Consider the following 14,979-nt stretch of genomic DNA (forward strand, 5'->3'; position numbering starts at 1 on the left):
AACCATTTCTTAACAAACAACGTCTGAATTAAAAATAAGTTAGGCTTACACTGTCCCTATGTTGTGAAGAACTGCCATACAAAACCTATTACTAAAAATTTCTATTACACAAACTATCTCTGTCAGCTGCTATCAATTTCCACACCCTTTCAATTTCTAAAGGGCTGAATCTTTTGCCAAAAATATAATACTAATACAGTCTCTCTTATGATAGGAATTTCACATTAGTAGCAGCTCAGGAACAAATTATACTCATATTTTCTGTCAGTGTTCAATGTTAGGGAAATGTACCTGATATATATTAATGAGACAAAACTAGAAAAATCTTGGTCTAAAAACACATTCACATAGTTATGCAAACTATTAAACAATAATTAAACCCAAACAGAATATATGAAAAATCTATTATAAAATTTCCCATGGCAATGTTGGTGTTTATTCTCTTAGCTGTGTGACATGAAAGCCATGTGGTACACCATATATGCAGTCATTACTTCTAAACTTCTGGATCGGCAGAAGAATGAACTTGGCTTCTGGCATAGATTGCCTAAAATGTCTCTGAATTCCCTAGTTGAAAAGGTCTTACTAGTATCTCCATACCAGAATTAAAGGGCTAGCAATTAGAAGAAATTGACTCATTAGTCACACAGGACTTAGCATTTCTTTTAAGTGCATGATGAGTATAAAGCGATGATATCAGAGAATGATAAGCAAGGGACAAGACAAAACAGAGAGGGAAGGAAGGAAAAAAGGAAAGAAGGGAGGGAGGAAGGGAAGGAGGAGCAAGGAGAGAAAGAGAGCAAGAAGAAAGTAGGGAGGAAAGAAAAGAGAAAGAAGGAAGATGGGAAAGCAGGGAGAGAGAACAGAAGGAAGGAGAAAGAGAAGACAGAAAAATAGCGAGAGTGACGAGAAGAAAGGGATGAAGCAAGCTAGAGAGGGAAAGAAAGGGAAGAAGGAAGCTAAGAAATCTGGACATCATTGGGTCAATAATTATTTTGAAATGAAAAAAGAAAATGAAAGTAACCAGACACAAACCATGAATCATAATAAGCTAACACTTACCATATATATACCACAGGAATCGTGTTAACAAACATTACTAGAGAGCAAGATGCAAATAAGCAAAAGGGACAGATCAGAAAAGGTTAAGAGAGGGGAGGAGAAAACTCTGATAACACATCAATGTCTCTTCAACATATACAAATCACTTGTGTTTCTGCTGGTGGACAGACAAAACACACAAATCCCAGGCCTGTTGAAATAAGGTCTCTTTGTTATTGATCATAGATTAAGACAAGTGCTATGGGTAAAAAGTAAGAGAAGGAAAGCCAATGTTGTTGCATAGCTATATGCCACAGAAACACAGAAACATAGCCACATAAACACTTGGGGCTATTTATCTGATTGTACATCTCAAATCTTTGTTCAAACAAAATGATAACAAATATATATGATGCTCATTCATTTTGTATCTTAGCCATTAAGTGGCCTACTCAGCAGGCTAAACAAGCATTACTTAACTTGAAAAAATTTCGAAACCCATTATCCAACTTGTCTAAAAGGGCAATACTTCCTTAATCATTCTAATTATTTTCATTAATATTCTCAATGAGGACAGACAATACAGTCATTGCAAGTCGCTGACCAGATGTGCCAAGGAAGCAAATGCCTGGCTGCCAAAAATATAAAATAAAAACAGCCAAACTTTATGAGAATAATAAATAATTGAGAGCTAGCCAAAAGATTCTATTATTGAAAACTAAAGGTCACTTTTATTTGAAAATATACCATTATCACTCCTTTCTGTCCAATCCCAGGTTAGAATAGTGCTAGAAATATAGCTTCTCAGAATCATTGCTCTATCTCCCCTGAATTCTTTCCCACAAAATCCCATGTGCACCTCTTGATTCCTTTGTAAATGGATAGACGGACACATTCATGTCTTGTGAAAAGCCTGTTGATATGCACCACACCCTATTCCTTCACTGTCTCTTGCTAAGAGAACTAGAGAAAGTGGTAGTAGACAGAGTAGACAAAGAAAAGGTGGTATGTGTGAGTGGGATGAGGTGTGGTTAGGTATAGGGCAGGCATGCTGAGGACTAAATGGTAAAGGTGTGCACTGTTGAAGGGATGCACTGCATCCCACTGGGTCCAGGCATACACTGAGGAGGTTGAAGAGTCCACTCTAGACTTGGGAGGGATGGAAGAAGCAAAGGGATCCAAGTGGGAGTGAACAGAAGCTCAGCAAAAGGCAGTGGGTGGGATGTATGCCGGGAAATGTTTTCTTTGCCCTAATTAAGTGTCACTTTGAAGGTAGAAAAGAGAAAACAAGTGGTGACTGTTACCTTTGTTGGGAACTGATGCTAAAAGGATGATTGCAGTCTGATGATGAAGTTTAATGAAATAATTGCTGTGAAGTAAGAAGTAAAGTTTCTGATCACTGCCCATAACAAGCTAATTATTTGAGGACCTGTTCTTCATTTTGCACCAAAATAAAGTAGTCAATGATAACTGATATCAGGCATAAGGAAAACAAAAGGATAGAGCATACCAGGGGAGGGGGATAAATGTACACTTGCCTTCATTTAATAGGGCTTTCAGCTCTGATCCATACATGGGAAAATGCATCTAGATCATGCCCTTTACTAGTTAATAGGGAAATGAGTCAGAATCAGCAAATCTTTTAGAATTGTGCTAATCAGTATAAAAGGAAACTCATACAGATCAAAGAGAGATAGGGGGAAGCAGGGGATAGAGCTGAGGCTTAGGGGAGGAAGGGAAGAGGGTACAAAGGAAAAGACCTCATCAATGTAGTGCTAAAAATGGACCACAGTCAACTAAAAAACTGATAACTCCATAAATGTTTGACAATTTGAAACAGTAGAGGCGTAATCAAATGAATTCAATTCTGTGAATTTTGACCTAAATGACTGAAATGGGAACACTAATAAACTTATTAAGTTTGTGTGTCCCAGCAGCTTAGTAGCTGTTTAAAAATGATATACATATTTTAAAAGATAAAAACAGTATTTGTATTTCAGTCTCAGCTAGCATTACTGAGAGTTATGTGCCTGGTGGGTACTGTGCCCCTTCTCAACACTTGGAAGTAAGGATACTGACACCCTCATTTTCTGTCCCACATCAATTATCTTATGGTCCTTGCTTTTTCTCACAGCAGCCACTAAGTCCCAGCTTCACAAAGATACAAAGTCATTGAAAGGAATGTACAATCTAGTGTGAAACCATGAACTGCCACAAGCTAGCAGTTCACATGATATCCACAGACCTTGCTTTATGTCCCTCAAAACTCTAGAATACCCTGCAGCGCCCCCTGTGAACCGTCTGTGGTATCCCGCTGTGTCTTGGTGCAGTTCAAGAACCATGGCAAAGGTACTTCTTCAACATACATGAGAAAAATTGTCTTAGTCAAAAAGTAGGTATGTCAAATATAAGTGAAGAAACAGTATTTCATTTCTAAAAGCTTAGAAGGTTGAAGATACATGTGATGTTTGAAGAATGGCAAGTAATTAATGAAAACAAAAAATATGTGTTGACCTCTGCTATGTGCCGGCTGCCGTTTAGCAATGGAGACACTGAGGTGTACCGGGTGGACATGATCATCTGCCTTCATGGAAAGAAGATATAAATAGATACACACACAGCTGCAATATAGTGGGATAAGGATAAGGATGGGGCAAAAACTCAGAAAATGATAGATATAGTATACATTTTATATATCGTATAAAATATCAATAATGTTTACTGGTTATTAATAAAATATTACATATAATTAATATATATTATTTTATAATATAATATATAATATATTATTTTTATATATTTATATTTGCATATATCCATATAAAACATATATTTTCTATATATCAGGTTTCTCACTCTGATATTATATGTTAATGCTATGAAGAAAATGAGGACAGGATAAAGGGACCTAGAGGAAGTGATGGCGAAGTTCTGGGAGAGCAAGCCTTGAAGTGTGCTCAAACTGCTGAAAGTCAATCTGCATAACTGGAACTCAGAGTAGAAGGGTGGGGTTAGGGGTGGTTGAGGGTGAAGGGTAAGAGATGAGACTGAAGAAGGTCCATGGTCTTGGAAAATCCCTGTTCAAGCAATTTAGCTTTGTCTTAGATAATCGGGATGGATTTTTCCACTTTAAGGATTACAAAATAAGAGAAAAAGTAACAGTATAATGTTATACTGTTTTAAAATAATTTTAACCAAAAAAATAATCATTACATAAAATAAGGACTGCAAGTTAGTTTGAGGTACAATTAGATCTTCCTTTTGTAAGAACTGAGGTTTGGTCTCTAACACCTGAGGTTCAAGTCCTATCTAACTCAGACATAGAAAATCCGGATTTGACAGTCTCCTCCACAATGCAAAGAAGAGCACATGACATTTGACAAAGCCAGCGTGAAGCTTTCACTTTGGTTCAGCAATTTTGGTGCAGGGACATTCTGATGCAGCTTCAAAAACTTAAAATTTCTGGGACTTCTTTCATTTAAAAAGCTTTGTTGTTTGTTCAGATTATAAAAATAATTCATGGCTATTGTAAAAGCTTCAGACGATAATTATAGAAAATTATTCAAAACATTAAAAGTTATGAAAAAGGGTACTTAAATATTTTTAAGGCTGGGCATGGTGGCTCATGCCTGTAATCCCAGCACTTTGGGAGGCCGAGGCGGGTGGATCATGAGGTCAGGAGATCGAGACCATCCTGGCTAACACGGTGAAACTCCATCTCTACTAAAAATACAAAAAATTAGCTGGGCATGGTGGCGGGCGCCTGTAGTCCCAGCTACTCGGGAGGCTGAGGCAGGAGAATGGCGTGAACCTGGGAGATGGAGCTTGCAGTGAGCCGAGATCCGGCCACTGCACTCCAGTCTGGGAGACACAGCGAGACTCCGTCTCAAAAAAAAAAAAAAAAAAAAGAAATATTTTTAATGAGATCAACATCACCCATAATCCCGTATCCAGAAAGAACCACTATATGCATTTTAAAGTAGAAATGCCATTGTCGTTTTCTATGATTTAATATTAACATAGGAATTAATGTCATCCTATTTAGCCCAGTATCCCTTATCTTGGAGAAAATACAAAGGCCTCCGTAAGATTTCTGTTAATTTTCAGTGCTTTCCAACCTGCCGATCATCTCTAGTGCTGAGTTCCTTCTGCAGAGTTTTAAACCTCATTCACAAATCATTCCCAACAATGATCTTGTTCTACTTGCTCCACACTAATCTAGGCTTCAAAGTCAGCTCATTTCCTTCATATTTTGGAACACCATCCTCTCAAAGATAGCCTGCACTCGACATACAGGTGTGTGCCAAACTTTACTATTTGGAAAGATAGAGAATTATATCTCAAAATATCCTTCAAGTTGAATATTATTATCTGTTAGGAAAAATGACAAAAGATTTGTAAATGGGCAAAACCAATTACGGAGTGTCCTCTCAGTGCAATTCTAGGCATCTAGGAGTGGTCTCTGGGAATTGTCTGATTCCTTAGAGGTGTGGATCTCGGATTGTCTTTCTATTGACTAGGTTATTTTAGGAGTCTGTGAGAGGGAGTATTAATTAAGATGTAGAAACAGAGTAATGCAAATAATTCTTCTTCAAAGAAACATTTAAATGTTGACTAGTAGAAACATAATTGATTTCATAATGCAGAAGAGAAGATGCCAAACATTATAATATTTTGCACATATATTATTGTCCTATAGGATATTAACCAGTTTTGCATCTCAGCAAAATGATTTCTGCACTCCTCTTTGCATGTGTTTGTGTGTGTTGGTGTGTGTTTGTGTGTTCCTCAAATTTTGCTTCAAACTGGTTTTTACATCTTACTGGTTTCATTAATTAAGAAGTTAAATACAATCTTTGACATGCGTTCATTTTATGTTTGTATAAGAAACATGATTTTATTTATAACACACCCCTATTCTTAATAGTCACCACCCACACTGCTAGACATTTCTCACTCTTCAACTTTCTCCAAAGGTTCCAGCCTTTGGCTATGTTCCTTGGCTTCCTTCACTTTCCTTTTTTCTCTGATCGACACCATTTCCAAATTCCCACATTCCTTCCTCTTCTTAGGGAAAACAGCTTGGTTCCTTTACTGTTTCATAATCTCCTTGTGAATCATGCCCATGGAACCTGATCTTCTCCCCATACATTGACCTGAACAGAGAAGTTTAATTCTTAAGATAAATTCTAGTGCCAGCCTGTTGAAACTGTATCTTTAATCTTCCTTAGGGTGTGTGCATGAGTTTGAGTGTGTATGTGTGTCTATGTATGTAAGAGAGGACAGAGAGACTAATTCTAATTGAAGTATAGAACATTCAAAATGAAGAGTCATCTTTGGAAAGAAGCTAGTTTGATTCTAGATATATTAAGTATTTTGTGCCTGGCCTTGAAGGTAGAGATTAACAACAGATGGCTGGAAATTTGAACCTAGAATTATCACTCTGCAATGTTAAATTCATTCAATCATGTCATATATGAGAGGTTCTAACTAATTTTATTAGTATAAAAACAGTGATCTATGTTCTCTTTTTAAAATAATTTTGCTATCACCTCCCCAAGGGATAGAGTATGAAGATGTAAATTCTAAAATTCATTGCTCTATCATCATGACATGTCTGAAATTAAAAGATATTCTCTTTGAGATGATGGATATGCTAGCTACTTTGGTCTGATCACTATATGTATTGAAACATCAGTGTGTACTTCATAAATATGTACAACTATTATACATCAATTAAAGAACAATATAAGAAGCCTATCCCATAATAGGTGTGGCAGTGTGAATGACATTACCCTACATTGTTTTCAAAGCAGTCAGCATCCTCCTAACTTTCGGGGTTTCCCTAGGTGATGTATTACTCTAGCACATCAGTTCACTGAACTGATGTTTCAATCTACCAGATCACCAAGAGTAACCTAGATACTTCAAAATTTCTCCTTCTGTTCATAGAGGGCAAATATTTTCCCCTTCTCCTCTCCTCATCCCTGCTTAGACTCCTAAAGGAGGGAGCTTCTGACCAAACTTCCACCTCCTGGAGAAGTGCTTCTCTGGGGCTTCCTCTTGTCTCTGCATCCTGTTTTTCACTGAGAACAAAGCAGCTGAGTGATATTAAGCAAGATAACTGGCTTAGGAAAATAGACAACTACAGATGAAATATTAATTGAATTATGACTTTTTCTGACTCATTCCTTTACAAATAACAATTCTTGGTTCTCGGTTTTGGCATTTCCAGCTGTAATATGCATCTTAATAAGAAAAAATAATGATTGTCTCTTTCTGCACTCTCTCTCCTCATGCCCTCGCAATGATGGGCTTTTAAATGAGTGAGGAGGGCCACAGGAGCTCAGCTTCCTGATTGTCAACAACTTTAACGGCTCACATGGTGCCAAGATGCCTAAGTCAGCAAAAGGATGAACAGCCCGTAATCCCTTATATAATATGTGGAAGACTCTTCCTTGTATTGTTACTGGACTATGAGATAATTAGCCTATTTCTAAAGCATATCCTGTGCATTTTGTCCCTTCAAGAAAAATTGTGTATTTTCCTCTCCTTTCCCTCTATCCTTTCAAGTGTCTAACATTTTAGAAGAGTAAAAGTAACTTGAATTTCTGCCCCTCTCCATGGGCCAGCCAGCCTCCTCCATCCAGTGCAGGGTCCCTGGAGTACTGCATCCCCATCTTTCTGCTGCATCTCTGCAACCCAGCAGCACTTATTAGCTACAGGACTTATTAGCTACAAAATAATTTCTTCTGGGGTACAGTTAGGAAGATTTTTTTTTCAAACAACTGACAGCAACTGTGTTTTGCTTACCTCCAAACTTCCTGCCAAGTAGCAGACTCTATTTTAGATATTCCAATCTGATTCCATAACTTTTTACTTTTTTTTAGTATTAACTATTGCATTTTAGTCACCAAGATTTAGTCCTGACCATTTGTAAACTTCAGTCTCAAACCTGAATCAAGCTGGTTCTGCCATCCCCTTCTCCTTTGCCCCTCTTACAGAGGATTGAGTTTGGGGTGAAGTGGGAAGGGCTGTCTTTCATACACCTTTCTTTTTCACACTGGTTACTCTGGTATTGGGGAGGACAAAGCCATTTTGTTTCATGTCAGTTGACTTTCTTGGATTAACTCTCTTTTTCTTTGTCGGTCATAAACAACCTTCCATCAGTGGTAGTCAGTTGCTCTTCTTGTCCTGTTGATGATCGTCAGGGATCTGGCTTGTTATTTCCAGACTCCTGTGGATACATACAGGTCCCAGAAGACCTTGCTGGTATGAAACTCATATATAGACCATATATATTTGCAATTATATATATAATTTAATTGCCAATATGTGTGTACGTGTATATGTGTATACATATATATATATATATATATATACCTTTAATAATATCTGTGTTTAATAACTAGGTAAAAAAATTATTTAAATTTCTGGAACCAGTTCCATCACATCACTGAAAAAGGGAAAACCTAAAATAGCTTTATTCTTTTATGTAAGTTCTGCAATAATTTCTAAAAATTAGAAAATTAGAAAGTAGAAAAGCCAAGAATTAAACACAGGACGTCTAAACCCAAATTCTATGTTATCACCTCCTTATTTTACTGCTATAACCTGAGTTGCAACATTTATCAATGTAAATTCTCAACCAAGATGTTATCTGACCAAACGTTTCCAAAATATAAAAGTCCAGGAACTACATTATTGTCTATCTGCCTCCTAGAAATTCATATTAACATTAGCATATTATGTGCACTGGAAAGTCTTGCTATAAGCAAAACTAGTTAACTTGTATTTAATTAACTCAGTCCGCCCCAAATATATCTGACCAGAAACCTCCTCCGCATCCCCTTGTGATACTACCAGTTAAATTCCAATAGAACTCATGTTCAGAGAGACCCATTTTATGCTATAAATATCAATTTCACATGTGTCCTGTCTCCCCCAGGATAGTCAGAAGTTTACTGAACAAAGAAATTATAACCTGGTTATACATTGTAACATCCCCAGCCCATGAGGGATTATACAGTAGAGACTCCATGTAATTTTTAAAAATTGAATCAAATTCAAAGAAATGCCAGTCAGGAGCAATGGAAATACAATGACATTCCCCTGAAGAAATAGTTTCCATTTTGCATGATAGAAAAACACTTTGCTGATATATTTTAATTCAAGCTGATAATTTTCCCTAGCTATCATTATTATCTCCACTTTATGGATATTGAGTCCAAAAGAAATCAAATTTTGTCTAATAAAGGATTGTTTTCATTTTGCAGATTCTTCAGGTATACTTTAAATCAGTCAAGCAACAGAGCAAAAATATTGGAACTCTCAAATAGGGAATGTATGAACTGAACTATATTAGTACAGCACTTAGGGGCACTTTTCCTATTAAGATTATATTTTAAGAGCTTTGGCATGCTCCTTAGCAGGCTAATTAGATGTCAATTTGATTTCCAGTGTGTCTGGCTATAAAATCATATGGTTTCTAACATAAACAGCAGCACTCCAGGTATTTGTCAGCAACAATAGATTTACACTCACAGTCACCCAATATTTATCACCAGCTTAGTGGAAAGAAGTAATATTTATGGAGATTTTTATATGTAATAGAGTCTAACCTATTTATTAATTTCGTGTTCCCCATTAAGGTAAGATCATAAGAAGTTTAGAGAGAGATGAAGCATTGTCTGAAGGGAAATTTTAAGATAAATCTTCAGTCGAGTTAAATATCAGGACAGCCAATTCCTGCAGTGCTCCATTTGGTACATTTCAGTGTCTTCTATTATACTTCTATTATACGTCTTTCTCTTTTATTTTTGTTTTTTAATATTTTATCTTGTTGACTCATTTTTTAAATTAACAGCTTGCTTACTTTTTTGTTATTTTTAACTAATTGAAGGATGAGAGACATACAAAACATGTACAACTCATGAGGGTTCTTGTTCGTGAATTTTCAACAAATGAACGTGTCCACGATGCCAGCCCTCAAGTCAAAAAACAGCATCCACCAACATCCTAGAAGCCTGCCTCATGCCCCTTCTGTTCACCACCCTCCTTCCACAAGTAACCTTTTATCCTGACCTCTACACACACATATTTGGCCTATTTTTATAGTTTATATATAAATGGAATCATACTGCCTGTACTCTTTTGCTTCATTCACTCAACATTCTATTTGAGGAATTCACCCAGGGGTGAGCTGGTAAAGTTTTGACAACCGGCTGATTTCAAGTTAGTAGTATGAAATCACCAGTCTCAGAGTTGGGAAGAGAGCTGATACAAGCAGGCTCCTGGCCAGTACTGAATTGATCTGTGTTGTTGCATGTGGTGTGTACTATGTTCATTCTTATTATTACAGTGCCAAAAATGTTACATATTTAATTATACATGCCAATGTATATTATCCTCAACTAAGCTCATCTCTAGGAAACCCATATGTGAAGTGATTAGTTAGCTGTCTTGTAAGTAAATGAAGACAGATTTTTGAATATAAACCTTTGGCTCAATAACATAGGAGACTTATTTTCCAGAGCTTTCTAAATTGTGTCCAAGTGTTCCACATTCATAGGTCATACTTCTGACTGGGTCTACAAATGTGATCTTGCATTAAACAATCAATTAAAAATTTAATTTTTAAAAAGTGCCTGTAGTAAAGGACACTGAATTTTGAGCTGCAACTTTGAACAATTCTTTATATTGGTGAGCTCTGCATACCTGGACCCATCTATGTTAGGTCTAAAATTCAGGCTATCTCATTTTGAAGGGAAACATTTTATTTCCTACAAATCATATGATTATTAGAGGCTCCAGCTATAAAATATGAACAGAGAATTTTTATTTCTACAGGACAAAACTGTTTTTGAAACATTTGTTCGTGGCATTACACAATGTTCTTTTCACAAAGATCCACTGGAGAAATTTCTTTCTGGTTTGTACTAATTGTGTTTTTCTCTTTTAGCACCAACTGCCAAAATCATTAGAATAAACCAGTGGATCACCTCTAGCAAAGTCACAGGACCTTGCTGCATGTATTTTGTATTCAAACCTAACTCCTGGCTTCATCATCTCTTCCTTATTCTTATTTTCTTTTGTCTCATTTCCTTCATGCAGTTATTTAATTTTTTAATCTTCTGTCGTCAATTAGGTTAAGTCACTCATATTAGTTCTCAATTGCTATGTAACAGATATGCATGTCTATTGTTATGTAACAAACTTAGCAGCTGAGAACAACAAACATTTATTTTTTTTTTTCATAGTTTCTGCCAGTCAAGAATATGAGATCAGCTGATGGTTCTGACTCTGGGTATTTCAGAAGGCCACGATCCAAGTGACATCTCAGACTGCGTTATCTGAGATTTGACTGGGACTGGCAGTTCCACTTCTAAGCTCACTCACACGGCTGTTGGCTGAAACCCCAGCTCCGAGCACATGGGCCTCTTCATAGGGCTGCTTACAGCAGGGTAACCAGATTTCCCCAGAGGAAGAGAGAGGGAAGGAGGATGAGACCAAGATAAAAATTTCAGATTTGAATATCCTGACCTTGGAAATGACATGTCATCCATGAATGCAGTACCAGACCAACCTGGTTCAATGTGAGAAAGCAGTTCACAAGGGGATGACTATCAGTAGTTGAGCTCACTGGAGGCCATTTTGGAGGTTGGCTACCACGTCCCCTAAATAGTCTCTGAAACAAGGTCAATGTACAAAAGTATGTAGTGTGAAATATGGGAATGGGAAGAGAGAGAAGCTTCGGATGCCTTTATGGTAAGTGTAATTTTATGTTTGTTTATGATTTATCTTATGAACTAAAGGTCATCAAGGCAACACAGACTAGATATTTTGGTGAGGGGGCACATGAAAAGAAAGAAGACTAAGGGATTTGAAGTTTTAACTGGTCTAGCAAACTAATAAAATGGTTAGCAATAGAAAGAATACTAAAGGAAGTAATTTTATTATTTTATACCAGAAAAAGAAAAAATATATACTGTATATATGTATTAATTAAGATGTATTTGGTTATGTAAGTGTCAGAAAACTCAATCCAAGTTGTTTTAAAGAAAAAAAGTAGGGTGAGGGGTAGGGAGTAAGGCTGTCTTCAAGTGCCGCCGGATAGAAGTTCAACTTCTCTCTCTCTCTCTGACTCTCTCGCTCTCTCAGAGAGATATATATATCTCAGAGATTCCCACGCCATAACTGCAAATGAGGTGAGTATCTGGCATTTTCATCTTCAGTAGTGGAGACCGACACTGTCTCATAATTTGTGGGATTCTCCAAGTCAGCGTCAGCTTCAGTATAGGGACTGCCTCAGATAAAGACTTTAGAATCCCTCCCTTTTGTTTGATTTGCAGCACTGCTGGTTGGATACTTAAACAGTCATCTCTTTTCCAGCCTCCCTTGCAAGTGGGTGTGGCCAAAGACGTGGCTGACAAAGTATAGCTTCAGATTTCTAGGAAAGGGAAAAGGTACTGCTGACTTGCAGCTCTCCTGCCTGTGTACATAGCTCACTGACATTACATCTGGTACTGCAGATTCCACTTGAGAACTACGAGACAAAAACTGTGAGACTGAAAGGCAGCAGAACTAAGAAGGGCAGAGCTAAGAACCTGGCAGTGCTGGCTACAGCTGAACCAACTGCTAACAACCACCCACCCACCCTCAGCCTTGTTAGGGGGCAAACAAACCTGGATTTGGATTTGGCTAAGACATTTTTTTTTTTTTTTTGAGATGGAGTCTTGCTCTGTCACCCAGGCCAGAGATCAGTGGCATGATCTCGACTCACTGCAACCTCCACCTCCTGGGTTCAAGCAATTCTCTGCCTCAGCCTCCCGAGGCTAAGCCATCTTTAAGGAAGCGTTCATGGAACTTACCACCAAATATATACTTTAACTAAAACAGGTGGATTCCCAGGATAGGAGCTTAAAAACCATCAAACTGACCCACGGCAGCAGCACAGGCATGAAGAATCCTGGGATGTGGTTTCCCTAAGGTGGGTGCTGCTGCACTTTCTCAACCTCAGCATTCAGCCGTTTGGGCAGAAGATTCCTGCCCAAAGGACAACAGCCCTTATGACCCAGAAAAGGCAAAGAAGTCCACAACGTGACAGTCCTGATGGCTGTATTGGTGCCGGAAATGCAGATTTACTGAAAGCAATTGTATGATGTCTAAAGAACTAAGAGACTGAGCGAGCTTGAAAAACTGCCTTAGAAATCACTCCCCAGTGATCTGGAAGTAATGGATTAAGGATAGGTGATTAGGATCAGCTTGTGATGTATCATTTCATCACATTATACTCTCACCATATGCTCAGGCAATTATAGCCCCAGGAAATACTTATTATAGGAATAGAATGAAGCAATCTGAGATGCTGGTGCCTTGAAGAAGGGTTGACTCTGTAGATGTCATGGGAAGGGCTGAGCATGACTTATCAAAGCAGTAGAGTTATAAAAATTATGAAACTAAATTCTGCAACAAATAAGTGGTTACCTAAATGGCATTTAAAACCCTGACATGATCTTGCTTTGTCCCTCAACATCAAACAGAGCTTTCATGGAGCACCAAGTATTGGACTTAATTTTAAAGAGAGAGATGAGGATTTGGGGAAGGAAATTGAAATTTAAAAATCAAAATGAACAAGTTTGGAAAATATCTAATTTTTTAAAGACAAAAAAAAACAAACCATGCTTAGTGTGCCTAGAGAAAAGGAGGATGCTATGGTATGATTTTAATAATCAGTAGTCTCTAAACTTATGATGTGCTCTTATAACAAAATCAGAATGTCATTCAATTCTGCTCCTCTTCCTTGATAGTCAGAACTTCATAAAAGCATTATTTTGGGTGGGTGTCTGTTGTTTTGTTTCCTCAACTAAATTATGCTCTCCTTCCTAGGGAAAGAGTGACTCACCAAGATGTGATCAATGTTTCTCATTTCCTCTCCTGGAGAGTTTCTAAGATATTAGTTCTTTGTTTCTAAGAACTGGTTCTGCTTTACCATAGCAAAAGGGTTAACACGTTTTATGTGTCTTGTACCACTGAGGATCAAAGTCTAAAGAGCAATGGAGTGGACACCCAGAAAGAGAAATGGAGGGAAAGATGAGAAGAAGGGAGGATATCTGATACTGCCCCTGAGGGACCTCATAGGGGACCATGGCACTGGAATACATGGCCCTCAAAGGGGCACCCTGCAAAAGTCCGGATGCCCCCAGAACTGACTCTGGCCCTGTGGTAATCTGAAGACAACTTGCCTGAATCCCAGGAGCCTGGAACATCTTGTAAACCTTAGGATCCTGCCTGGCAAGCTGCTCAGGTGAGCAGACGTAATGGTCCTTAGGTTTAAGTCCACACACTCCAAATAACAGCTTCACCTCGATAGGAGTCCCTACCACCCCAGGCCTCAGGGACTTACCAGATGAAGTAGGAGCGTCTCCTGTACATGACTTTGAAATTGGACTGGGAGACCTACAGCTGGAAACAAGGAGGAAAAACACCGTGGAGACAAAGTCAGAAAGAACTCACTCCTATTAAAATGTGATCTAGGAATTTAAGCAAAACTTAGGTTCTTGACAATGAGCGCTGTCAGATATTAGAATGCACCAAAGAAATGCAAATTATTTCTCTTGAGAAGTCTTTCAGAAATAGATTGTAGGGATTAGTTTAATCCTCCCTCACCTCTTAGCAGATGAATTTTTTAGATGTTTTTATTATTATTTTTTCCTCAGAATTCTTTAAAGAAATGATTAAAAATGTTTTGTTTACATATTTATGTTTTCCCTCTTTCCAAAAAAGAAAAGAAGAAGATTTGAGATGATTTGCAGAAATACGTATAATATTGCAAAAAAGTAAGAATATAAAGAAATTATGGTGAAAGAAGTATTCAAGCGGAATGGTGAGATAAAGTTTTTAAAAATGTAAGAAAATAGGTTGGCTTTTGCTTAGCTG

General features: G+C 37.6%; 1 long non-coding RNA gene across 2 annotated transcripts in view; it reads right to left on the minus strand.

Annotated features, from left to right (window-relative positions):
* The window catches only part of LOC111553267, a 128,223-nt gene that overhangs the window by 27,306 nt on the left and 85,938 nt on the right, over positions 1 to 14,979 (minus strand). For both annotated transcript variants that reach the window (XR_002734878.2, XR_002734877.2), the window contains exon 4: positions 14,447 to 14,505. This is a non-coding gene — a long non-coding RNA (uncharacterized LOC111553267). The remainder of the gene's footprint in view (positions 1 to 14,446; positions 14,506 to 14,979) is intronic.

This window comes from Piliocolobus tephrosceles, chromosome 3 (assembly GCF_002776525.5).
Source record: "Piliocolobus tephrosceles isolate RC106 chromosome 3, ASM277652v3, whole genome shotgun sequence".
In the NCBI taxonomy this organism is placed as follows: domain Eukaryota; kingdom Metazoa; phylum Chordata; class Mammalia; order Primates; family Cercopithecidae; genus Piliocolobus; species Piliocolobus tephrosceles.